This window comes from Schistocerca gregaria, chromosome X (assembly GCF_023897955.1).
Source record: "Schistocerca gregaria isolate iqSchGreg1 chromosome X, iqSchGreg1.2, whole genome shotgun sequence".
In the NCBI taxonomy this organism is placed as follows: domain Eukaryota; kingdom Metazoa; phylum Arthropoda; class Insecta; order Orthoptera; family Acrididae; genus Schistocerca; species Schistocerca gregaria.
Window position 1 is genome coordinate 457,444,119 of NC_064931.1, and position 26,631 is coordinate 457,470,749.

The window sequence follows — 26,631 nt, forward strand, 5'->3', positions numbered from 1 at the left end:
GATGGGACTGCACAATGGCTTTGTGCAGCTGGAGCGGTGTAGGGCGATCAGCATCCCAGTCAGTGTGGATCAGGCATTGAAGAATAATTAAATTTCACCAGCTCTGTTCCTTAAGCTGACGAAGTTGGGGAAGCCAAGTGAAGTGGGCACTGAAGACTGGTCCAAAAACGCTGTACGTCTCCACTACATTAAGTAGTTGGTACTTGAGGTAGATTTTCTAGTAAGGGTGGACAGTAGGATGATAACAGAAGTGCAAGACGCAAGTTTTAGAGGCTGACAACAGAAAGCTGTGGGTGAGGGCGCACGAATGTGCTCCTCATATGGCTTCCTGCAGTTGACATTTAGCCTCACCAAAAGAACAGGAGGAGAAGGAAATACAAAAATCGTCAACGTATAAGAGGGGAGATACAGAGAACTCCACTGCTGCTGCAAGACCATTAACAGCAATTGAAAAGAGCGGGAAACACAGACAGAGCCCAGCAGGACCCCATTCTCTCGAATGTGGGGCGAACTGTGTAAAGCACTGACTCTCACAAAAGCTAGCAATCTGGTTTTGACGCCAGAAAAAGGCCGTTTCAGTGGCGTACTCCAGGTAGACCAAGTTGTCATTGGTGGAGTGGCCTAGCCAAAAACCGCCAATGGAGGGAGCCACAAGGCTCCGAGACTTGAGGAGCCGACACTACTCACCATAAGTTCGAGCAGTTTGCAGAGAATGTTGGTAAGGCTGTTAGGACGATAGCTGTCCACGTGTAGAAGGTTCTTACCAGGCCTTAGCACTGGAACGACGATACTTTCCCACCATTGCGACAGCATTTTCGCCATTACTCCAGATGCAGTTGAAGACGGAGAGAAGGAGGCACTAGTAGTAAGCTAACAGATATTTAATCATCTGGGAATGGATGCTGTCTGGTCCAGGGATTGTGTCAGGACAATCAGAAAGCGCACTGAAAAATTCCCAGTTCCTCAAGGGAGCATTATATAGATCAGAGTGGCATGGAGCAAAATATAGGTGTTGACCGACCGCTGTTTTAGGAGACAAAAGATGATGTGGTAATTCACAGACACAGAGGTGCAAGCGTAATGCTCGTCAAGAAGCTCTGCGATTACGTCTGGATGGGCAGAGACATCTCTATGCGTGGAAAGTCCAGGTGTTCCTCCAAGAGTCTGACATCCATAGAGTCATCTGAGCTTTGTCCAAACCTGCGAAGGAGATCTATGTGATCCGATTGTGGACATGTATTGTTATGGTTGGCAGGAGAGCCAACACCGTGTTACTAGAGGAGGCCGAAAGGCACGCGTTTTAGCTCACGCAGGCTGGCGTGAGGTCTGGAACAGGACAAGGAAATTACAATTTAGAAAAACGGACGTAGCTGGTGGAATACTTAACTTTAATCCATTAATGATGAACGTCGCTCGTGACAGTACATGATTCACAATATCAATGGTAACTGAATATGGCGCCTTCCTAGGTCGTAGCAAATAACGTAGCTGAAGGCTATGCTAACTATTGTCTCAGAAAATGAGAGCGAATTTGGTCAGTGAATCATCGCTAGCAAAGTCGGCTTTACAACTGGGGCGAGTGCTAGGAAGTCTCTCTAGACCTGCCGTGTGGAGGCGTTCGGTCTGCAATCACTGATAGTGGCGACACGCGGGTGCGACCTATACTACCGGACCGTGGCCGATTTAAAGGCTACCACCTAGCATGTGTGGTGTCTGGCAGTGACACCATATTCCTTACCCGCAAATCGGCGTACGGTTGTGGCATAAGGCTTTCTCCGGTCGTGGAGAGGACCTCATGTTGACGTGTGCGACGCGGTGGGGAGCCTAACAACAGGCGAGGCTGTGCCACCCGCACCCTGCCATTCGGACCGCTGGGAGCTAGGAAACGCCTGAAAACCTGCTCCAGGGTGCAATCCAACATGCGGTGTATGCGCCCGTAGAGAGGCAGGAGGGACCGGACGGTCGACCTCCATAGGGCCGTGGCGTGGCACCCGACGGGCGAAGACGACATATGGTCCGGAGCGGGCAAGAGTTCCATGTCGGAGGACAACTGGTCACTGGAAGCGATCGGCGGCGCGTGACACTGGGAGGCGCCGGGCGGTTGCAGCGGCGCTTCCAATGCGGCGTCGCCGGCGGGAGAAAAGGCGGCAGCGGCGGTGGCGACGGCGCGTCGCCATGGGGCAAAATGGAAGGCAGCGTCGGTATCACCTGGGGCTGAGGCGAGCCATTAGATGGGTCCCTGGGGTGCTGACCGGACGGCACCGTCGCTGAAAGTAGACGGCGAGCGGCAGATCCCGTGCGATGACAGAGGCAACAGTCAAGCGGGACAACGCATCGGCGTTTCCGTGCTTAGCAGTGGACTGATACAAGATATCGTAGCGGTACTGCGAGGGGAAAATAGACCAGCGAATGAATTTCTGCGCTGTACGTGGAGGTACATGCTTGGATGGATGAAAAAGCGATGTCAAAGGTTTTTGGTCTGTGATTATGGTAAAGTGACCACCATACAAGAAATCATTATACTTTGTAACACCAAATACGAGAGCCAATGCTTGTTCCTCGATCTGTGAATAATTTCTTTGCACAGACGAGAGCAATTTGGACCCAAAGGCAATAGGGCGATCGTGCTATCCATCTTTGTGCGCAAGCACAGCACCGATCCCGAAATCCGATGCATCCACCATCAAGAAAAGAGGCTTCTGGGGATCGAATGGAGTAAGGTAAGTATTGGAAAGCAACGCCGATTTCAACTGGCGAAAGGCGCGTTCGCATTCCGTCGTCCAGACGAACGGAACACACTTACGGCGTAAGCGATGAAGCGGAGCTGAAATGGAAGAGGCATGCGGCACATATTTATTATAATACGTAATTTTTTCCAGCACACTGTGTAGTTGCTTCAAATTCTGCGGCGAAGGCAAGTCTTGTATGGCACAAAGGTGCGTTGGACTGGGATGTATGCCTTGGACATTGAGTACATGTGCCAAGTATGGTATGTCACGAGCAAAAAACACACATTTGTCCTTCCGCAAGCGAAGACCATTTTGTCGCAAGACCTGAAATAATGTTCTGAGATTGTCCAAATGTTCTTCTTCCGTCTTTCCGGAGATCACAATATCGTCCAGATAATTTGCTGCAGTAGGGACCGCCGCACAAACAGTTTTTAGGTATTGCTGAAACAATTCAGGGGCGGATGCACACCCGTATGGCAGTCGTTTGAATTGATACAAACCAAAATGCATGTTAACCATCAAAACGCGCTGGGATTCTTCGTCCACCGGTATTAGCAAGTACGCATCTGCGAGGTCCAACTTTCAAAAATTTACCCGGCACATTTTGTCAAAAAGATCTTCCCAGAGGGGTAAAGGAAAAGTTGCAATCACCAGTTGTGGATTCACTGTTGCCTTGAAGTCCACACAAAGTCTCAACTTCCCGGAAGGTTTTGTCAAAATTACTAAGGGTGATGCCCAGAGAGAAGACGGCACACGTTCAATTACACCTTGTGATTCCAAATCGTGTAATGTTTTTGCGACCTCATCACGCAATGCGTGGGGAACATTGCGCGCTGTGAAAAATTTCGGTTGCGCGTTAACTTTCAGTTCCAAATGCGCTTTATATTTCTTAGCGCAACTGAGGCCTGGTGCAAAAATGTCTGCAAATTCTTCACATAGACGAGAAACACTGTCTGAAGGCACAGTCTGATTCACTGAGAGGATCTGATTTACTATAGACAAGTTGAACAACTGAAATAAATCGAAACCAAACAATTTCACTGCAGAAGAAGAACGAAGGACGTAAAATGACACAAGTTTTGTTTGTCCTTTGTATGTTGCAAGAAGACTGTACTGTCCTAACACAGGGATATCTTGACCTGAATAGCTAGTTAACATAACATTGGCGCCACGCAACGGAGGTGTGCCCAGCAGTTTGTAAGTGTCTTGATTGATCAGTGAAACTGCAGCCCCGGTATCGAGCTGGAATGGTATCACTTTGTCGTTAATGTCCAAGTCCACAAAAAGTTTATTGTCCCGCTGACGACAAAAGCGACTGTCTCGTGCAAACGTGAACTGGCACTGGAACATAATCACTTGCGACGTGACGGGAGTTCCGGCGATGTCGACGCACACTATGTGTGGGACGAACACAGTCACTATTAGAGAGAGCGCCACTGGGCAGAGTGGAATGAACTACATGAATTTCCATATAGTTTCGCGAGCCTGAGTATTCTTGGTTCGATTCCGATTCCGGCGCGAAGCAAAGGGCCTGGAACGGTTTTGAGCTTCCGATCTGAGCTTTTTCTGGCAAACACTCTGAACATGTCCTTTTTTATTACAATAAAATGAAATAGCTTGGCTTGACGGGCAGTTGTCACGCGAATGTTTAGTAGTACACCGCGGGCATGATTTGAACACTGCAACTGCTTGCTGGAGTGGTACACATGGCTGAGAGCCTGGCGGCAGCGGCGCAGCCGGGCGCGAGAGCTGTTTACGGCTCCGTGCAGCTCGCCCGGCGGGCCGGTTAACCTGACACACTGCTGGCGAAGCTTCAAATGATTCCTGAGCAAAGTCAAGTGCGTCCTGCCGATCCAATATGTCCATCACTTGTTGGAGGGAGGGATTTACAAGTTTCAAAATCTGTTTCGTTATACGAACATCAGAAACGTACTGTGCAATTGCATCACGTACCATAGTATCTGAATAAGGGAGTCCACATTGACACTCAAAAGCACAATCCCTAGCAAGGCCTTGCAAGGTTGCAACCCACTCCCGATTAGTATGACCCGCCGTATGTTTTGTACAGAAGAAGGTATACCGTTTGGCAACTACATTGACTGATTCTTTGAATTATGCATCTAATGCAGACAAAGTTTCTTCGTAGGGCAGAGTTGCTACGTCGCGTCGGGGAAATAATTTGACTATCACACGGTACGTTTGCACCCCGACGGACGAAAGGAGAAAAGGCTGCCACTCGTTACCTTGAATTCTGTTGGCGGCGAGATGGAATCCAAATTGGCGTGACCACTCCGTCCAGTTTTCCAGTGCAGCATCAAAAGGTCGAAAAGTGGGTGCAACAGCGTGTTGTGGCTGCGGTAGCGGTGGAGCGGCGGCTGCCGCATCGTTTTGCATCGCACGTTGACCCTGGACGAGCTGTTCAAGTGCATCCAATAAGGCCTGCGTCTGCTGATTCTGTAAGCGACAAAATTCGGACAGTACATCTGGAGATTGTGGTGAAGCCATTACACAAGTAAATCAGGGCAAAATCGATAAGAACGCGGTTTTGCCTCGTCGCCAATGTTGTGGTTGGCAGGAGAGCCAACACCGTGTTACTAGAGGAGGCCAAAAGGCACGCGTTTTAGCTCACGTATGATGCCGTGAGGCCTGGAACATGGCAAGGGAATTAGAAATGAGAAAAACAGACGTAGCTGGTGGAATACCTAACTTTAATCCATTAATGATGAACGTCGCTCGTGACAGTACATGATTCGCAATATCAATGGTAACTGAATATGGCGCCTTGCTAGGTCGTAGCAAATAACGTAGCTTAAGGCTATGCTAACCATCGTCTCGGCAAATGAGAGCGTATTTTGTCAGTGAACCATCGCTATCAAAGTCGGCTTTACAGCTGGGACGAGTGCTCGGAAGTCTCTCTAGACCTGCCGTGTGGCGGCGCTCGGTCTGCAATCACTGATAGTGGCGCCACGCGGGTGCGACGTATACTACCGGACAGCGGCCGATTTAAAGGCTACCATCAAGCAAGTGTGGTGTCTGGCGGTGACACGACATGTATCGTTACCAAAACTCCTGCTCCCATCAACTGATGAGTTGACAGACCTGGGTGCAGAGCTGTTTGATGGCAATGAGGTGCTCGAAGGATGGATGGCGCTTATGATGTAGGGTGGCCCCCTTACGGTCAGTAATGGCCGCAGCGACATCTGACGGCACCAAAGCACCGACTTCTGTTTGGGGCAGCCGGATGAATATTCAGTTGTAGCAACAATGGTAGTAGTGCTGGTTTGGATCACCTCATCGATGTTTCCACGCGGTGGAAATTCAACTGTTGTAAGGGTGGCAGCGGAAGTGAAACTGTCCTAGCCAGCCTTAGTAAGAGCCTATCTGGGTAAGCACTCAAGTGAGCGATGCTGGGGTAGGGACAGGAAGAGTGGAAGTTGTCACTACTACACAAGTTGTCGTGAGCTCTCAAGTGGATAGATGGGAGAAGGCAGCGACTGCAAACCGAGAGATCAATGGTCCAGCATTTGCCATGTACTACAGTGAAATGAGTGGGGGCCCTGTATTTACAATGCAAAGGTAGAGCCTCAACACCTTACCATGGCCGGAATTCTTGATTCCACCCCATAGAAAGTGATGAGCATTAAAATTGCCCAGAAGTAGAAAAGGTGGGAAGAGTTGGGAAATTACTGCAGCCAACACATGGTGCAGCACATCACCATTTGGAGGAAGGTAGATGGTAATTTCCTGCGTTGTCCTCACACCCACAGCCACAGCTTCTAAACGTGTTTGAAGGGTCACAGGTTCGCTACAAACAGAGGTAAGGACACAGATGCAAATTCAGCCTAACAGTCTGTCAAAGCCAGAATGGTTTTTGTAGCACCCCTGATAGCCACAAAGGATGGGAGTCCGCATAGGGGGAAACTAGGTTTCCTGAAGGACAATGTAAAAAGTAGCTGTAACACTTAAAAGTTGTCCTAACTAAGGAAGGTGGCAGAAAAAACCGCCTGACTTCCACTGGAGGATGACGCTCTCTGTCTTCTGAAAAGGCATGAAAGGACCAAGGAGGCAAATTACTCTTCAGGGTACCTCCTGCCTCCGGTGGATATTTGTATTCATTTCCATTGCGGATGAGAGGTCGGCGATAGACAGGTCCTCAGGCGATGCTAAAAGCTCCCCCTCATTCTCAGACGCAGAACTGGTAGAGAGTGGTGGAGTTGGGGCCACCGGAGTTTCCTGTTTCTTAGCATACTTCTTGTTTGTCTGCTCGCTTTTTCGTTCCTCTTTAGGCACTTGGTGGGAGAACTTCCCTGAAGTAGCGTCAGGCACAGAGGAAGACCTTGAAGTCCTTTGTCCAGCAATCTGTGGCTCCTTCAGAAACTGGAGAGAATCCACTTTTGGATCAGTGGAGACCTTGGAAGGGAGAGTCCCAAGGAACCTCTTGTGTGTGAGATTAGCTCTAAGCACTATGGGACTTAACATATAAGGCCATCAGTCCCTTAGACTTAGAACTACTTAATCCTAACTAACCTAAGGACATCACATACACCCATGCCCGAGACAGGATTCGATCCTGCGACCATAGCAGCAGCGCGGTTCCGGACTAAAGAGCCTAGAACCGCTCGGTCAAAGCGGCCTGACATAACGCCATTGGCATCATTATCTATCGAGGTTTGACTTCGGCTTGTCTCTAGTCCTTGAAACTTTAATAAAAATAGTAAATATGAAACTCCCTGCAACTTCATGAAAATGTACGTGGTTTTTTGTCATTACATTAGCTCTCAAATGTCATATAAATTAAATATTGTGACCAGTGAAAAAAAAAATTGGATTAAAACGTAAGTCTTAACAAGACTCGAACCGTCCTTTCATCCACAACACTTCTTGGTGCGCGAGAAAGGTAACCACTTCATCACACTGACTTCATGCAAGTGATGTCTTTGCACAAACACGCGTAAAACTTCTCTTGCAATTCTCTGTGAACTGCCAGAGTATCACAATTTACTAATTCCACATTATATTGTTTTGATGTCCTGCTACAATTGTACAAAGTTTGAAGTAAATCCGTGATGCCAACGTCGTGGCCTTCCCTATAACTTTTACATTTCGCACAAAAAATTAAAAAACACAGTTTTTTGGTTCGCGCATGTTCTCCGCTATGCTGTCTTATTCATTCAATTTTGGGGGAACTATTAGTTTAATAAAGCGATGATTTTTTCGAATAATGTAGTATCACATTACAGGCTGATGATGAACTACTTTTCTTTACAATATCTCCCATTGTTGTTGTGATACTCTGCGAATACGTGAACTACCACGCACGTTTTGAACAGTTTGCAGTGAGGAATGTAGTCGCTGGCCAGTTTAGGTTTGGTGGGTCTTACGTCATGGGTGTATGCATACAAAATGTGGCTATCGTATGGAAATTGTTTTTAACAGTGGATGAAAAGCTATATTGCTATTCATTCTCGAGGAAGTACAATATGTGGTCAGAAGTATCCGGACATCTGGCTGGAAATGACTTACATGTTGGTGGCGCCCTCCAACGGCAATGCTGGAATTCCATATGGTGTGGCCCACCCTTAGCCTTCGTGACGTCTTACACTCTCGCAGGAATACGTTCAGTCAGGTGGAGGGAGGTTTCTTGGGGAATGGCAGCCCATTCTTCACGGAGTGCTGCACTGAGGAGAGGTATCGATATCGGACGGTTAGGCCTGGCACGAAGTTGGCGTTCCATAACATCGCAAAGGTGTTCTATAGGATTCATGTCAGGATTCTGTGCAGGCCAGTCCATTACAGGGATGTTATAGTCGTGTAACCACTCCACCACAGGCCGTGCTTCACGAACAGGTGCTTCATCGTGTTGAAAGATCCAATCGCCATCCCCGAATTGCTCTTCAACAGTGGGAAACGAAGTGGTGCTTAAAACATCAATGTAGGCCTGTGCTGTGATGGTGCCACGCAAAACAACAAGGGGTGCAAGCCCCCTCGATGAAGAACACGACTACACCACAACAAAACCGCCTCCAAATTTTACTGTTGGCATTACACACGCTGGAAGATGACGTTGACCAGGCATTCGCCATACCCACACCCTGCCATTGGATTGTCACATTGTTTACCGTGATTCGTCAATCCACACAACGTTTTTCCACTATTCAATCGTCCAATGTCTACTCACCCTACACCACGAGAGACGCCGTTTGGCATTTACAGACGTGATGTGTGGCTTATGAGCAGCAGCTACACCATGAAATACAAGTTTTCTCACCTCCCGCCTATCTGTTATAGTACTTTCAGTGGATCCTGATGCAGTTTGGAATTCCTATGTGAAGGTTTGAGTAGATGTCTGCCTATTACACATTATGAGCCTCTTCAACTGTCGGCGGTCTATTTCAGTCAACAGATGAGGTCGACATGTACACTTTTGTGCTGTACGTGTTCCATCATGTTTGCACTTCACTATCACATCAGAAACAGTGTACCTAGGATGTTTAGGAATGTTGAAATCTCACGCACAGACGTATGACACAAGTGACTCCCTATCACCTGACCACGTTCGAAGTCCGTGAGTTCCGCGGAGGGCATCAGTCTTCTCTCTCACGACGTCTAATGACTAATGCACCTAATATGAAAAACGTATGTTTTGGGGGGTGTCCGGATGCTTTTGATCAGATAGTGTACGTGAGATGTGTTGAAAGCTGTTGCGGCGAAGTTGACAGCTGTGCGCCACATGCTACGCTACTGCTGACTGCTATGGCCTGCTATGCGGAGTGAGGAGCTGCCTTGTGGTTGTATTTTTTGCGCACTGTGCGGAAGGTGGAAATGACAAACTTACTGACATGAAACGACACCTTCCATCATCAGCTGTCGGGATGTGAAAGCTCAGTTTCTTTTACCTCTGAATGAGAGCTGGACGGAGCCGAGACGGATATTTTTCTTATCATCATTGGCTTGTTTCATTTCTTCAAACACATTTTCTGTCATTACCGAGAGTTTACCACCCACCTCTTCACAACTAATGTTTACTAATCTCACTTCAAATGGAGCAACGTTGCTTCTGAATACTCCTCATGCTGAAACATATAATACTTCGTGAATCTGAGCAGTTGTAGTAATACTATGGTACGTTTATTAATATGTCTCCAATAGTTAAATATATACGACACTGAATAACGCCACTCAACCTCTTGCACCTACCTACCCTCATGTGTAGCTTCTCTGCAGGAGAAGTTGCAAAACATCTGTCCTACTTTCCAAAAGTAACAGATGCTATTTCCTCCCAAAAGTGGAAACGTTAGGGACTCATTTTGTAGAATTCGTGGAATTTGTGCTCGTACTTGGAGAGCTAATGAGGAAATTACATTTGAATTATGTCTGATATCTATAACATTGTACAGGTGCACCAAGTCTTCCTTTTTTCAGTACCTTCAGCTTTTAATAATGATAAGCCGCAACAACATCCTCATTAGAAGAGTTACCGATTGCAGCTGATAATGAAGTAGAAACACGATTTGTGCTGCCTTGTTGCCTGTTGTATGTGGAATCAAATCATATATTGTATCGCACAGTAGGAACATGAGAGTCTCATATGGAGATGGCAGTGCTGGGAAACTTTTCATATCAAATTGATATACCAATTATTTAAATTGATCAATTAATTACCCCCAACCATGACCACCCCCAACCCCCACCTTGGACGTGTCCTGTGTTTTTATCCCCCTGCATGTAGGTACCCATGGCAATTTCTTTTCCCAGAGCTGTGCTAAAGTCTCATCCCACCCACACCCTGGCCCTGGAATTGGCCGGAACATAAAACTAGTGGTGCCCTTTCTGGCACTCTACCTAGGTCCTTCTGGATGGAAAATCCAAGTGAAGCCTCCCCCCCCCCCAATCCCCCACCCCAACACATGGAAACTGCCCAGATGCAGGAGAGGAAGGCTAGGTTAGTGTACATTATTTATTTTGTTTGAGAAACAGAAGTAGAGATCGGTCCTAATGACGAAATTAATCATAAAGATCGGCAGTAATTACACAACTATATGCACAAGCCTACACAAGGACTGCCTAAAATCTCATGACGATGCCATGCAACTGGTGTTATCGTGCTGGGAAGAAAATTCACAATACCACACAAAACTAACGGGCTGCTGTGGCCGAGTGGTTCTAGGCGCTTCACCCCGGAACCACGCGGCTGCTACGGTTGCAGGTTCGATTCCTGCCTCAGGCATGGGTGTTTGCCACGTTCTTAGGTTAGTTTGATTGAAGTAGCTCTAAGTATAGGTGACTTACGACCTCAGATGTTAAGTCCCATAGTGCTTAGAGCCATTTGAACCATTTGAACCACTAAAAACTAGTGGCAGACACTTTCAAACTCTACCCTTCACCTACAAGCTTGCAGGGAAAGGCTGGGATGTAAGTTACTATCCTTATATTTTTTTTTCATGTAAAATATGTTCAACTGACGAGATGCTCGTGTTGGGAAAAGAGTAATTTAATAAGTGTATTACCTGTAAGCATACAGCTGATGGCTGTATCTATCGGTGTTTGATGCCAGAGTTCGCTACAGACGCGTGCTTGACAATCACCTTGCAGTCCAGATAATCAAAGCCAATACATGATACAGCAGCTGATGGAAAATTCATCACTGTTCTAATTACACATCACAACTGTCGTGCAAAAATCATCATTCATAATAAACACATCATAACAAAACACAATTTCTGGGGAAATTCGTTGCTCGAAATGAATTCAGAGGGGCTGTAGTTGAACGTGCATTCTCCTCGATAAGGGTTCATAAGCTAACTGACTTGGAGGCAGTCTTACCCACCCCAGCCTCCCCAGTGAGCTCCCCACCCCCCCTACCTCCCTTCCTCTCCTCGCTGTAGAAACAGAAGGAAGCCTGTTCCAGCTTCCTGCTGGTGTTCTAGAAAGAGATTTTTTTATGTTAGAGGATCTCGGGAAAACAGAAGAGAGGCTTCAGTCACAAAGGGTGCAGGCTGAACACAGGAAGAAGATAGATACAGGAACCATTGGAATAACAGTTGTAAATTATCGTAGCTGTGTTGGAAAAGTACCAGAGCTCCAACAGCTAATAAAAAGCACTGATGCTCAAATCGTTATAGGCACTGAAAGCTGGCTACAGCGGGATATAAGCTCAGCCGACATTTTTGCGAACAACCTAACGGTGTTCCGAAAAATAGGCAGAACACGGTTGGCGGTGGCGTGTTTATTGCTGTTAGAAGTAGTTTAACTTGTCTCGGAATTGAAGTAGATACATCCTGTGAGTTAGTATGGGCAGAGGTCATTGTTGTCAAGCGGAATAAAATGATAATTGGAACCTTTTAACGACCTTCCAGTTCAGATGATACAGTTGCTGAAAGGTTCAAAGAAAACTTGAGTTTGATTTCAAACACATACCCGACTTATACGACAATAGGTGGTGATGACTTTAATTTATCCTCGATATGTTGGTGAAAATACATGTTAAATTCCGGAGGTACGCATAAAATGTCATCAGAAACTGTGCTAAACGCATTTTCAGAAAATTGTTTCGAGCACTTAGATCATGAGTTCACTCGAATAGTAAACGGTTGTGAAGACACACTTGACCTCTTAGCAACAAATAATCCTGAGTTAATAACCAACATCAAAACTGATATAGGGATTAGTGAACAAATGGTTGTCGTAGCGAGATTAAATATTGTAATCCCCAAATCCTCGAAAAATAAGCGAAATATATACCTATTCAGAAAAGCAGATAAAAATTCACCTTATGCCTTCTTGAGTGACAATCTCCACACATTCCAAATTACACTACTGGCCATTAAAATTGCTCCACCAACAAGAGGACGTGCTACAGACGCGAAATTTAACCGATAGGAAGAAGATGTTGTGATATGTAACTGATTAGCTTTCCAGAGCATTCACACAAGGTTGGCGACGGTGGCGACACCTACAACGTGCTGACATGAGGAAAGTTTCCTACAGATTTCTCATACAGAAGCAGCAGTTGACCGGCATTGCCTAGTGAAACGTTGTTTTGATGCCTCGTGGAAGGTGGAGAGACGCGTACCATCACGTTTCTGACTTTGATAAAGGCCGGATTGTAGCCTATCGCGATTGCGGTTGAGCGTATCGTCACACTGCAGCTCTCGTTGGTAAAGATCCAATGACTGTTAGCAGAATGTAGAAGTGGTGGGTTCAGGAGGGTAATAAGGAACGCCGTGCTGGATCCCAACGGCCTCGTATCAGTAGCAGTCGAGATGACAGGCATCATATCCGCATGGCTATAACGGATCGTGTAGCCACGTCCCGATCCCCGAGTCAACAAATGGGGACATTTGCAAGACAACAACCGTCTCCACGAACAGCTCGACGACGGTTGCAGGAGTATGGACTATCAACTCGGAGACCATGGCTGTGGTTACCCTTGACGCTGCATCACAGACAGGAGCGCCTGCGATGGTGGAGTCAGCGACGAAGCTGGGTGAACGAATGGCAAAACGTCATTTTTTCGGATGGAGCCAGGTTCTGTTTACAGCATCATGATGGTCGCACCCGTGTTTGGCAAAATCCCGGTGAACGCACATTGGAAGCTTGTATTCATCATCGCCATAGTGGCGTATCACCCGGCTTGATCGTATGGGCTGACATTGGTTAGACGTCTCGGTCACCTTTTGTTCCCAGTGACGACATTTTTAACAGTGGACGTTACATTTCAGATGTGTTACGACCCGTGGCTCTACCCTTCATTCGATTCGTGCGAAACCTTACATTTCGGCAGTTTAATGCACGACCGCATGTTGCAGGTCCTGCATGGGCCTTTCTGGATACGGAAAATGTTCGACTGCTGCCCTGGCCAGCACATTCTGCAGCTCTCTCACCAATTGAAAACGTCTGGTCAATGGTGGCCGAGCAACTGGCTCATCACAATACGCCAGTAACTACTCTTGATGAACTGAGGTATCCTGTTGAAGCTGCATGGGTAACTGTACCTGTACACGCCATCCAAGTTCTGTTTGACTCCATGCCCAGGCGTATCAAGGCCGTTATTATGGCAGGAAGTGGTTGTTCTGGGTACTGATTTCTCATTATCTATGCACTCAAATTGCGTGAAAATATAATCACATGTCAGTTCTCGTATGATATATTTGTCCAATGAATACCCGTTTATGATCAGCATTTCTTCTTCGTGTAGCAATTTTAATGGCCAGTAGAGTAATAATATAAGTGTAGACCAGATGTGGCTTAAACTCAATGAAATAATATTGGCAGCAATTGAGAGGTTTATACCAAATAAACTAACAAACGACGGAGCTGATCCTCCTTGGTATACAAAACGGTTAGAACACTGTTGCAGAAACAACGAAAGAAACGTTCCAAATTTAAACAGACGCAAAGTTCCCAAGATTGGCGATCCTTTACAGCAGCTCGAAACTTAGTGCATAGTTCAATGCGAGACGCCTATAACAGTTTCCACAACGAAACTTTGTCTCGAAACCTGGCAGAATATTTACAGAACTTCTGGTCGTATGTAAAGTCTGTTAGCGGCAAGAAACAATCAATACCTTCTCTGAGCGATAACAATGAAGATACTATTGAAGACAGTGCTGCCAAAGCATGTTTACTAAACGCAGCCTTCCGAAATGCCTTCACAAAAAAAGACGCAGTAAATATTCCAGAACTCCAATCGAGGACAGCGGCCAACATGGGTAAGCTATCCTTGCAGTACGAGGTGCATTCAAGTTCTAAGGCCTCCGATTTTTTTTTCTCCGGACTGGAAAGAGATAGAAACATGCGCATTGTTTTAAAATGAGGCCGCGTTCATTGTCAATACGTCCCGGAGATGGCAGCACCGTACGGCAGATGGAATTTTACCGCCAGTGGCGAGAATGAGAACTGTTTTAAATGCTTAAATTGGTGACGTTTACCTTACTTGAACAGCGTGCAATCATTCGTTTTCTGCATTTGCGTGGTGTGAAACCAATTGAAATTCATCGACATTTGAAAGAGACATGTGGTGATGGAGTTATGGATGTGTCGAAAGTGCGTTCATGGATGCGACAGTTTAATGAAGGCAGAACATCGTGTTACAATAAACCGAAACGAACCTCGGGCTCGTCAAGCCGATCTAACGACATGATCGAGAAAGTGGATAGAATTGTTTTGGAGGATCGCCGAATGACTGTTGAACAGATCGCCCCCAGAGTTGGCATTTCTGTGGGTTCTTTGCACACAATCCTCCATGACGACCTGAAAATGCGAAAAGTGTCATCCAAGTGGGTGCCACGAGTGCTAACAGACGACCACATGGTTGCCCGTGTGGCATGTTGCCAAGCAATGTTGTCGCGCAACGACAGCATGAATGGGACTTTATTTTCGTCGGTTGTGACAATGGATGAGACGTGTATGCCATTTTTCAATCCTAAAACAAAGCACTAGTCAGCTCAATGGAAGCACACAGATTCACCACCACCAAAAAAATTTCGGGTAACCCCCAGTGCTGAAAAAATGATGGTGTCCATGTTCTGGGACAGCGAGGGCGTAATCCTTACCCATTGCGTTCCAAAGGGCACTACGGTAACAGGTGCATTATATGAAAATGTTTTGAAGAACAAATTCCATCCTGCACTGCAACAAAAGCGTCCGAGAAGGGCTGCGTGTGTGCTGTTTCACCAAGACAAAGCACCCGTGCATCGAGCTAACGTTACACAACAGTTTCTTAGTGATAACAACTTTAAAGTGATTCCTCATGCTCCCTACTCATCTGACCTGGTTCCTAGTGACTTTTGGCTTTTTCCAACAATGAAAGACATTCTCCGTGGCCGCACATTCAACAGCCGTGCTGCTATTGCCTCAGCGATTTTCCAATGGTCAAAACAGACTCCTAAAGAAGCCTTCGCCGCTGCCATGGAATCATGGCGTCAGCGTTGTGAAAAATGTGTACGTCTGCAGGGTGATTACGTCGAGAAATAACGCCAGTTTCATCGATTTCGGGTGAATAGTTAATTAGGAAAAAAAAAATCGGATGCCTTAGAATTTGAATGCACCTCGTAGTGAAGGAACTCAAATTACTTAATAACAGCAAGTCTTCTGGTCCAGATTGTATGCTACTTAGGTTCTTTTCGGAGTATGCTGATGCATTAGCACCATACTTAACAATCATACACAACAGTTCGCTCGACGGAAGATGCGTACCCAAAGACTGGAAAGTTGGACAGGTCACACCACTATTCCAGAAAGGTAGTAGGAGTAATCCACTAAATTAGAGGCCCGTATCGTTAACGCCGATATGCAGGAGGATTTTAGAACACACATTGTATTCGAAAATTATGAATTGCCTCGAACGAAATGGTCTATGGACACGCAGTCAACATGGGTTTAGAAAACATCGTTCCAGTGAAACACAACGAACTCTTTATTCACATGAAGTGCTGATTGCTATTGACAACGAATCTCAGATCAATTCCTTACTCCTGGATTTCCGGAAAGCTTTTGACACTGTACCACACAAGCGGCTCGTAGTAAAATTGCATGCTTCTGGATATCGTTTCAGTTATGTGACTGCATTTGCGACTTCCTGCCAGAGAGGTCACAGTTCGTAGTAACTGACGGAAAGTCATCGAGTAAAACAGAAGTGATTTCTGGCGTTCCCCAAGGTAGTGTTATAGGCCCTTTTGCTGTTACTTATCTATATAAACGATTTGGGAGCCAGTCTGAGCAGCCGTCTCCGGTTGTTTGCAGATGACACTGTCGTTTATCGACTAATAAAGTCATCAGAAGATCAAAACAAGCTGCAAAACGATTTAGAAAAAATATCTGAATGGTGCGAAAAGTATCAGTTGACCCCAAATAACAAGACATGTTAAGTCGTGAGTGCTAAAAGAACTAAACTTCGGTTAGACGATAAATCAGTCTAATCTAAAAGCCGTAAATTCAACTAAATACCTAGGTATTAAAATTACGAACAACTTAAATTGGAAAGAACACATAGAAAATGTTGTGGGGAAGGCTAACCAAAGGCTGCGTTTTATTGGCAACACACTTAGAAAATGTAACAGACCTACTATGGAGACTGCCTACACTACCCTTGTCCGTCCTCTTTTAGAATACTGCTGTGCGGTGTGGGATCCTTACCAGGTAGGACTGACGGAGTACATCGAAAAACCTCAAAGAAAGGCACCACGTTTTGTATTATCGCGAAATGTGGGAAAGAGTGTCACAGAAATGATACAGGATTTGGGCTGGAAATCATTAAAAGAAAGGCGTTTTTCGTTGCGACGGAATCTTCTCACGAAATTCCAATCACCAACATTCTCCTCCGAATGCGAAAATAGTTTGTTGACACCGACCTACATAGGGTGGAACGATCACCACTATAAAATAAGGGAAATAAGAGCTCGTATGAAAAGATATAGGTGTTCATTATTTCCGCGCGCTACACGAGATTGGAATAATAGAGAATTGTGAAGGTGATTCGATGAACCGTCTGCCAGGCACTTAAATGTGATTTTCAGAGTATTCATGTAGATGTAGATGTAAAAGTATGTCACATGTGCTACTGCTGTCGGTGCCAGTACATGTTCTATTTCCACTGGTTTGAACTCTACACAGCTGAAGGTACACCAACTTTTCAAGACATGCGAGCAGATTTGTTCTTTTTACTGGACATGACGTTTATAGTGACATGAAAATAGGTTCAAACCATTCACAAAGCATTGTTTTAAATTTCACTCAGTACACCTATTTCTCTAAACTTTCGGGTCCTTGATTCCGCACATGAGTGTTTTAGCGAACTGGATGGTAACTTCAGAGCCACCAAACTACGTGCTTTTTTCTTCCCACCCAGTTTCCTGAGGTCATGAATTTAACATTTGTCAAGCCAAATGCTCCTGTACCTCATCTGGTAAAGTGAAAAATATTTGTAATTTGTGACATTGGCATATACACATCTCCCTCAATCATTTCTCCTTGAATAATGTCTAGAAAAGAAAAATTAAATTATATATTATGTAATGTGCTACACATTCAAATTAACATACAAAGTGTCCATGAAAGAATAACACAGTTTCAACGGTATATTGTGACAGTGTAATTCGGACTTTTTACAACAAATCATACATCAAACTGAAGGGAAATTAATCCATTCGTTTTCAAATTTTCAGTATGTGCACCTTTAGTTATACGGAAAGCGTGTAGCCCAAAATTTAATTCATCCTACAATATGGTTACAAGTCGAGAGTAATGGAAGGAATAGCCTTTTCAGTTCTGTGTAACAGCTCTGACAAATAAGTAAGTAGTGATGGAACGTAGATACGGTGTTATATAAAGCCCGAAAAAAATGGGCATGCCATAGTGGATGGTGGACGTGGATGCAAGTGGGAAAGAGCTCTGTCGTGTTGACCTAAGGCCAATACAACCGTCCAGCCACTTACCCACGCTCCCGGTCATATTTACGTTAAAAGGAATAATGTATTGTTCTATTCTTATCCCTTTCTGCACTGAAGCTCGCTTTCCTCTTCTTAAGTGGGGTTTTTCAACGCGATTAACCACCTGCTAGGTTCATCTCCAAAATGCGTTACACTTTAAAGTACTTATGCGTGTCCCTATCCTTATAATGGTAGATATTGCTTTGTAAGTTTTCGGTACATGAGATAACTGCAATTGCTTTTTGTTGATATAATATAATAATAATTTTCTGAGGATGTTATACTATATCATACTTTCGCTATGGATCAAGCTCATGTAAGGTCCATAAAATCCGGTCTCCTTACACTTGTTGTTGTCGATCGTGAAATGATTGTGTTTTTCTGACATATGACCTAATGGCTTGATATATTGTATTCTGTTAATGCGTCTGAATAGTTTGTAATACTCACATTCATGACAGTTTACTTACAGACACTGATATGAACACAAGAGACACTCTCAGATCATGTAATTTGTACATGAAGCTGAAAGAAATTGTTTAACATAGATTTTTTTCTTTAGAGTTTAGATTCGCGCCTTTTCTTTACTCACATCATGGTTTCGAAATAATAATGGCAGCCTGCTATGGTCGGTAGTTTTTGCAGGAAAGTAGTGGATTTTTCCCAGTTTTATGCAGGAAAGACGTGTATAGGGGTTGTATGCCTGACCTCTGATTCTGTTGGTATTATGTAATCGGTGGCGGTGGACCTTGTTGGGTGTCGCCAAATAATGAGTTGCGAAATGTATCCTGCAGCTAATCATGAAAACTTTACAGACAAATGAAAAGAAAATGGGCTGGACTTATTTTCGTGGAAAGTACCTGCCAAGACCAACCGTTCACCACCTACCACGTGTATTTCTCGGACAAAGAGCACACTGCACGCTTTTCGCGCCAAAAGCTATTTGCTTCCACAACAGCATGTGTTTTCGGCCCTAACTTAACTGAACACCCTATTGTCATTATCCAAACAATATCCTTCCATTACCAACACACTTCTGTGTACGTGAGCGATCGCAAGTTCCCAGTCGTGTGTAAAACCAATTTAATTTAACACAAATTGCCCATCACTACTTAATTAAATCGACCAATTAATCAACATCTCTCATCCGAAAATGCAAAGTCCACATCAACCACTAATCTATTTCCGTCCACCGGGACTTCGAATGAAATAGATAAACAATCTTTCGACCACAACGTCCCCTTAATGATCCATGTTCATTCGCTAACCATGTACTAATGTGTACTCCACTTCTAGCAAAAAAACCACTAACCTAAGTCACCTCTGCCTCTCTGTCTCGTGCCACGATCCCGAGCCTTCCCTCGTCACAGTCTCCACCTTTATAGTCGCGTCCGACATACTCCTCTGTAAATATTTTAACAATGAACCGAATACTGTTGTTCAATCCACGTAATCTAGGACATGACCAGAGCACACCTTCAAGTACCTATGCCGAGAACACCACACATCCCCACATGCAGTTAACCGCTAAATAGTGCAATCCATCGAGATCTCGTAGCTACTCTCTTCCGCAAGTCAAACCCGAAGTTTGCAGCTCAAATCCACATCTACACAAAATAAGAACTCAACCAAATTCTATATATATGCTCACAAATACCTAACCTTCTCTTTACCAAGAAAAATTTAGCTAACAACATTCTTCTCCAAAAACATTCCCTTCAGCACCATTCTTAATACCATTAACATCCAATTACACCCATTTAACATACTTTTAATAATAAATCAAACATCCTAGCACACTTTATGATCTCAGATCCTCAATTCACTCTCCATTCTAAATACGATTAATTACTTTTCGATAATTTTATAAAATGCTCAAGCCCCATTCGTTCCTCCTAAAATCACATGATACTACGTCATCACACTTTATAAGGTGTCACTCCCTGCTCATCTTTCTCACTCGTCCGTTGTCTCCCGCATCGTTCGTTTTTTTTTTTCCACTGCTGTATTAGATGAAGAGAGCTATTTTAACCACCATGCCCTCATTAGCCAAGAGGTCCAGGGTCCAGAATACGCCATTAACGAATAAGAAAATAATTTCCATTTTATCATTATCCATTTTCCAATATATCTTATCTATTCTCTTTATTATTTATATATCTCGTTGTTATAGTCGATCTCGCACATTTTATCCTCGATTGCGAGGAATGGACTGGACTGCAACAGGCTCCTCAGCCCCAGCCTCCTGTGCTTGATGGACAGCCCGACTTGCCTTGTGAGTATAATTTTAACTCTAGCCGGTTCATCGTTTATATTAACCATTTAAAATTTTGTTTTCTTATTTCGTACTTGTTATTATTTATTCTTTGTTTCTAGATCACTTAATGCAATTCCACTTAGAAGCAGAGCTCAGGGCTGTCCCACGTAGCCCCCTACATAGTTTGGCTCAGCCCCTAGCTCTAGAACACCGCCACCCACGTGGGTATACTGAAAAATAAATCGTGTTTCACTCTAGCTATCGTTCTCCTCAAAATAAGTAAAAGTTTTATCTCGTTCTGTTAAAGGAAACCTGATTGATGATCTTATGGCCGTTGATCGTGAGATCGAGGTCATTCAACGGCAATTAGAGCAACAACAACAACAGTTGACAATAATACTAATATACTATTTTTTTCCGCTAACAATTCTATGTATAAAATATCTTATTTCTTCTCGATGATTATACACAATTAATAGATGATGGGTTCCATGAATTTTTTTGAAGGGGCCGTAGACTGCCGCGATAAATTGTTCATGCCATGGAGTCAGTGATAAAAAGATAATTAGCCGCTCTCCTTACAACCGTTCACGTGATTGTTGGATTTCATATACGTATAAAATGTACTAATTTACCTTATCTGTACAGAGATCGACTCTGAGCACGTGATTGCACGGTTGCCTCTCGCGGCGGCTAAAGCGGGCGGTCAGCATTGCCCCCGGAGACATCTATCGCCGGTCAAATCGCCTATAGTCGCTGCGCGCGGGGTTGCTGCGTCTGTCAAGGACATGGAAGCAGTGCCTGACGGCTTGTGCTCTACGACTCGCCCCAGGCCACCACGTGCGTCATCCACAGCATGGGAAGCGACCACAACCGTGGCTATCAAGGTCACAGAGCCTGCCCCCGGCTGCTGTGACTGGGGCACGCCCGCTGGTCCCTCACAGCGGCCACCACGTGCATCACCTGCATCGTGCGACGTACAGTACACCTCACCTAGCTATAGCTCTAGTAATAGTTATTCTGTGGCTAGTGTCAGTTCTCTCTCCCATCCTTTTTGTTAAGTAGATCAGGTCGGTGATACCATACCACAGTTACAGTACTTCCCGACGCTTTTGAGGAGCGGATGTCGATCTGTAGGATCGAAAACCATCAGGGGGGTACTGCAATCCTGTTGGATTTTTAACCACGTGCCTCCCTGTCCTGGAAACTAAGCTTCTCAAGGTTGTCCATAATCCACCTTATCCCGCCGATAAGAGCAGTGTATTATCGCACCCCCCCCACCCCCTCCCCCAGCAAGATCAGTCTGCTGATGGAAAGACCAGCATTCATTGTCTTTGGGGGGATAATGGCGTGATAATGTGGAGCACATCGATCACCGAGTGGTTTCGTAAATCCACCTTGAGTGTCATATTGGGCCGATTTTCCGAGATGGAAGTGAACGGCTCTGCTAAGGGATTCATGTGCACGATCCGTTAAGTGGAGGGTCCATCTATATCAGGCTCCCTAAAGATATAGCTAACAATTGGGCGTGCATTAATGTTGAAAATAGGGAGGATCACGCTTGTTTTACATGGTCAATCACGGCTTGCCAAAGAAACTACAATTACACAGATCATCCTGAACGTCCAAGTACATACTATGTAGGTGATAATATTCAATCCTGTTATAACTTCAATGGTATTGAGTTCCCCATCAATATCTAGGACATACCTAAATTCGAGGCACAAAATACCTGAATATAAGTATACGTTTACGGCCTGGAGAAGAAAAGCAAGTCAGATGAGCAAGACAAGCATATTGTAGTTGGCCCCCTCCATTTCTCAAAATTTTCCAATGAGCGAGAGCTGCATGTAAATATGCTTCTCTTTTCTGAAGGTGATAATTATCACTATGTCTGGATCAAGGACATGTCCCGACTCCTTTCCTCCCAACTATCACCTAATTGTTGTGTAAAACATATTTGTTTAAGGTGTCTCAATTATTTCTCATCTGAATAGTTATTGCCTATGCATCTAGAAGGCTGTACCTCCAAGGATATGGTACGCGTTATCATGCCTACCCAGGAAAACAAATTCACAAAGTTTAGCAATGCTCACTACCATGAGCAGTGTCCGTTTGTAGTATAATCCGACTTTGAATGCCTCTTCTCTGCTGTGAGCCGCTGTGAAGTCAATAGTACGTCCTCACACACTACCTTTGCAGAGAAACACGTACCATATGCGGCGGCATACCAAATTGTATCGTCGTATAACTCCAACCTTTACCAATACAAATCTTACGTTGGGACCGCCCATCGATTAGGTTGCTCTCTGGGCTAGAAAAATTTTCACACGAAGTTGATACGCTGTACAGTGATAACATTCCCATGACATACTCGACGGAGGGTGAAGATTTGTATAACATCACCGAATGTTATATTAGTAGGCTGCCATTAGACAGAAAAGCAGAAACTCCGCGTAGGAACCACTGTCATCTTACAGGGAAATTCAGTGGTGCAGCTCACAATGTGTGCAATTTGAAGTACCAATTACCTAAGCACATACCTGTTTCCTTTCATAATTGAAGTGGGTATGATGCTCATTTTCTAGTTGATCACTTGGCAGATTTCCGTCTGGAGAAAGATCAGGTTAGCGTCCTACCTGAGAGCGTCCAGAAGTATATTTCATTCTCCAAACGAATGACGACAAGAATTACCCTCCACTTCCTCGATACCTTACACTTTATGCAGGCACCACTTCAGACACTAGTTGAAACTCTACCTGGGACGGATATGCATATCACTTGAGCTGCATTTCCCGACGAGGAAAAGTTTCAAGTTGTGGCTAGGAAAGGGGTTTCCCCATACAAGTATGTGGATAGTATTGCCAAACTCGACGAAACCAGGCTACCCAACATAACTTTCTTTCTCCAGCAGCCTCACAGGCAACACCATAACGAATGCAGAGTATGAGCATGCCATGAATGTCTGGGAGGGTTTCAATATTTCTAATTTCGGAGAGTATGCTCGCTTTACATGGACACAGATGTGCGCTTGCTTGCGGACGTTTTGCGAGAAGTTCCGGAATGTATGTATGACCACATAATCTCTGGATCCCACGTCTTATTGTCTTGGGTTGTCTTGTGATGTGATGCACAAGAAAACGAAGTGCAGTATCGAAATATTGACCGATTCTGACATGTTTCTTTTCTTCGACCGAGGGAGCCGTGGGGGGCTCTGCCAATGTATTCACAGACACGTGAATGCAAGTAACCTGCACGTGGGCGACAGGTTCAAAGCATCCCTTGATTCAAGTTACATAATGTATCTAGACGTCAATAATATATACAGGCACACTATGATGCAATCGCTGCCAATTGGCGAGTTTACGTGGCTGTCCGAAGATGAATATAAGGGACTATGGTGGTTATGGCCGCCAGTTCTGATGTAGGGTATGTTGTGGAGGCAGAACTTACATACCCTATTAATTTGCATGATGCGCATGCTAATTTGCCGCTGTGTCCAGAGCAACTAGTTCTGCGAGGACGTTCTAAACCGAAACTGATGACAACGCTGGGGGATAAGCAGAGGTATATCATTCACTATTGTAATCTTCAGATATGCCTCAGCTTGGGTATGGAGCTGGTTCAAATCACCCAGACCATCTCCTTCAAGCAGTCCCCTTGGTTGAAGTAGTATATTGATCTGAATACGAGACAAAGATGTTCAGCGTCGTGTGACTTTGAAAAAGATTTTTATAAATTAATGAATAATTCAATTATCGGTAAAACTATGGATCATTTGAGGCAACAACGTGAAACTTTTATTATAACGCAATGGGTTGGGCGTTATGGCGTAAGAAAATGCATTGCCAGACCAAATTTTAAACGGGTCACCATGTTCAATAAGAACTTTTTTGCTGTGGAGATGGCTAACGTTGCAGTAGAGTTTACTCAACCTAACTATGTGGGGATGTGTATACTAGACCTATCCAAACTCAACATGTACCGCTTTCATTATGATTTAGCGAAAACTCATTTTGCAGATCCTAAATTAATTTATATAGATATAGACAGTTTCATCTATTGGGTGAAGAACTGCAATCCATATGAACTAATTAGGTACCACGCCAATGAATTCGACATGTCTTCTTATGCGGCCGATAATCCTTATGGTATTCTTCCACAAAACAAGAAGGGTATTGGTCTTATGAAAGACGAGTCGAATGCATTGCCGATTGTGGAGTTTGTAGGTCTTTGGTCCAAGATCTATGCACATCACACATTGGAAGGTCCCACCCAGAGACAGGCTAAAGGGGTACGACGTATGGCATCACGAGCTCTGTCTGTCGAAGACTATTTGCAGTGCCTTTGTGTTGGTGTGCGCGGTGCTGAGCTGCAGCTGCCGCATATGGTCCGGCAAACTAGTATTTGATTGATAGCGCACGAAGTGTATACTTGGCGGCAGTTTAAAATCGGTCTGTCGCCTCATGATGATAAAAGGGCCATCTGTGATGACGGCATTGAAACTCGCCCATACTCACACTGCTCACTTGTAGCGAGAGAAAGGGGAGGAGGACTTTGATTGAGAGGGAGAGAGAGATAGTGAGAGAGAGAGAGACAGAGAGATAGAGAGAGAGAGAGAGAGGGAGGGAGGGAGAGATAGTGAGAGTGTCTGCAGAGTAGTAGTATGGCCCTTTTATCAAAGTGTAAATACTGGATGAGAGTGTTTTGTAGTGTGTATAAGCTTGCGTACTTCGGTGTATGTCTGAGTGTGTCAATGTGTGTGAGCCTGTGTTAAGTGTGTCTGAGTGTGAATATAAATAATATATATTATACAAACGAAAAAAAATCATAAGAAACGCAAAAAATAAAAAGACAACAAACTAAATATCAATTTACTATAAAATTATTTATATATACACTCCTGGAAATTGAAATAAGAACAACGTGAATTCATTGTCCCAGGAAGGGGAAACTTTATTGACACATTCCTGGGGTCAGATACATCACGTGATCACACTGACAGAACCACAGGCACATAGACGCAGGCAACAGAGCATGCACAATGTCGGCACTAGTACAGTGTATATCCACCTTTCGCAGCAATGCAAGCTGCTATTCTCCCATGGAGACGATCGTAGAGATGCTGGATGTAGCCCTGTGGAACGGCATGTCATGCCATTTCCACCTGGCGCCTCAGTTGGACCAGTGTTCGTGCTGGACGTGCAGACTACGTGAGACGACGCTGCATCCAGTCCCAAACATGCTCAATGGGGGACAGATCCGGGGATCTTGCTGGCCAGGGTAGTTGACTTACACCTTCTAGAGCACGTTGGGTGGCACGGGATACATGCGGACGTGCATTGTCCTGTTGGAACAGCAAGTTCCCTTGCCGGTCTAGGAATGGTAGAACGATATGTTCGATGACGGTCTGGATGTACCATGCACTATTCAGTGTCCCCTCGACGATCACCAGAGGTGTACGGCCAGTGTAGGAGTTCGCTCCCCACACCATGATGCCTGGTGTTGGCCCTGTGTGCCTCGGTCGTATGCAGTCCTGATTGTGGCGCTCACCTGCACGGCGCCAATCACGCATGCGACCATCATTGGCACCAAGGCAGAAGCGACTCTCGTCGCTGAAGACACATCTCCATTCGTCCCTCCATTCACGCCTGTCGCGACACCACTGGAGGCGGGCTGCACGATGTTGGGGCTTGAGCGGAATACGGCCTAACGGTGTGCGGGACCGTAGCCCAGCTTCATGGAGACGGTTGCGAATGGTCCTCGCCGATACCCCAGGAGCAACAGTGTCCCTAATTTGCCTGGAAGTGGCGGTGCGGTCCCCTACGGCACTGCGTAGGATCCTACGGTCTTGGCGTGCATCCATGCGTCGCTGCGGTCCGGTGCCAGGTCGACGGGCACGTGCACCTTCCGCCGACCACTGGCGACAACATCGATGTACTGTGGAGACCTCACGCCCCACGTGTTGACCAATTCGGCGGTACGTCCACCCGGCCTCCTGCATGCCCACTATACGCCCTCGCTCAAAGTCCGTCAACTGCACATACGGTTCACGTCCACGCTGTCGCGGCATGCTACCAGTGTTAAAGACTGCGATGGAGCTCCGTATGCCACGGCAAACTGGCTGACACTGACGGCGGCGGTGCACAAATGCTGCGCAGCTAGCGCCATTCAACGACCTACATCGCAGTTCCTGTTGTGTCCGCTGTGCCGTGCG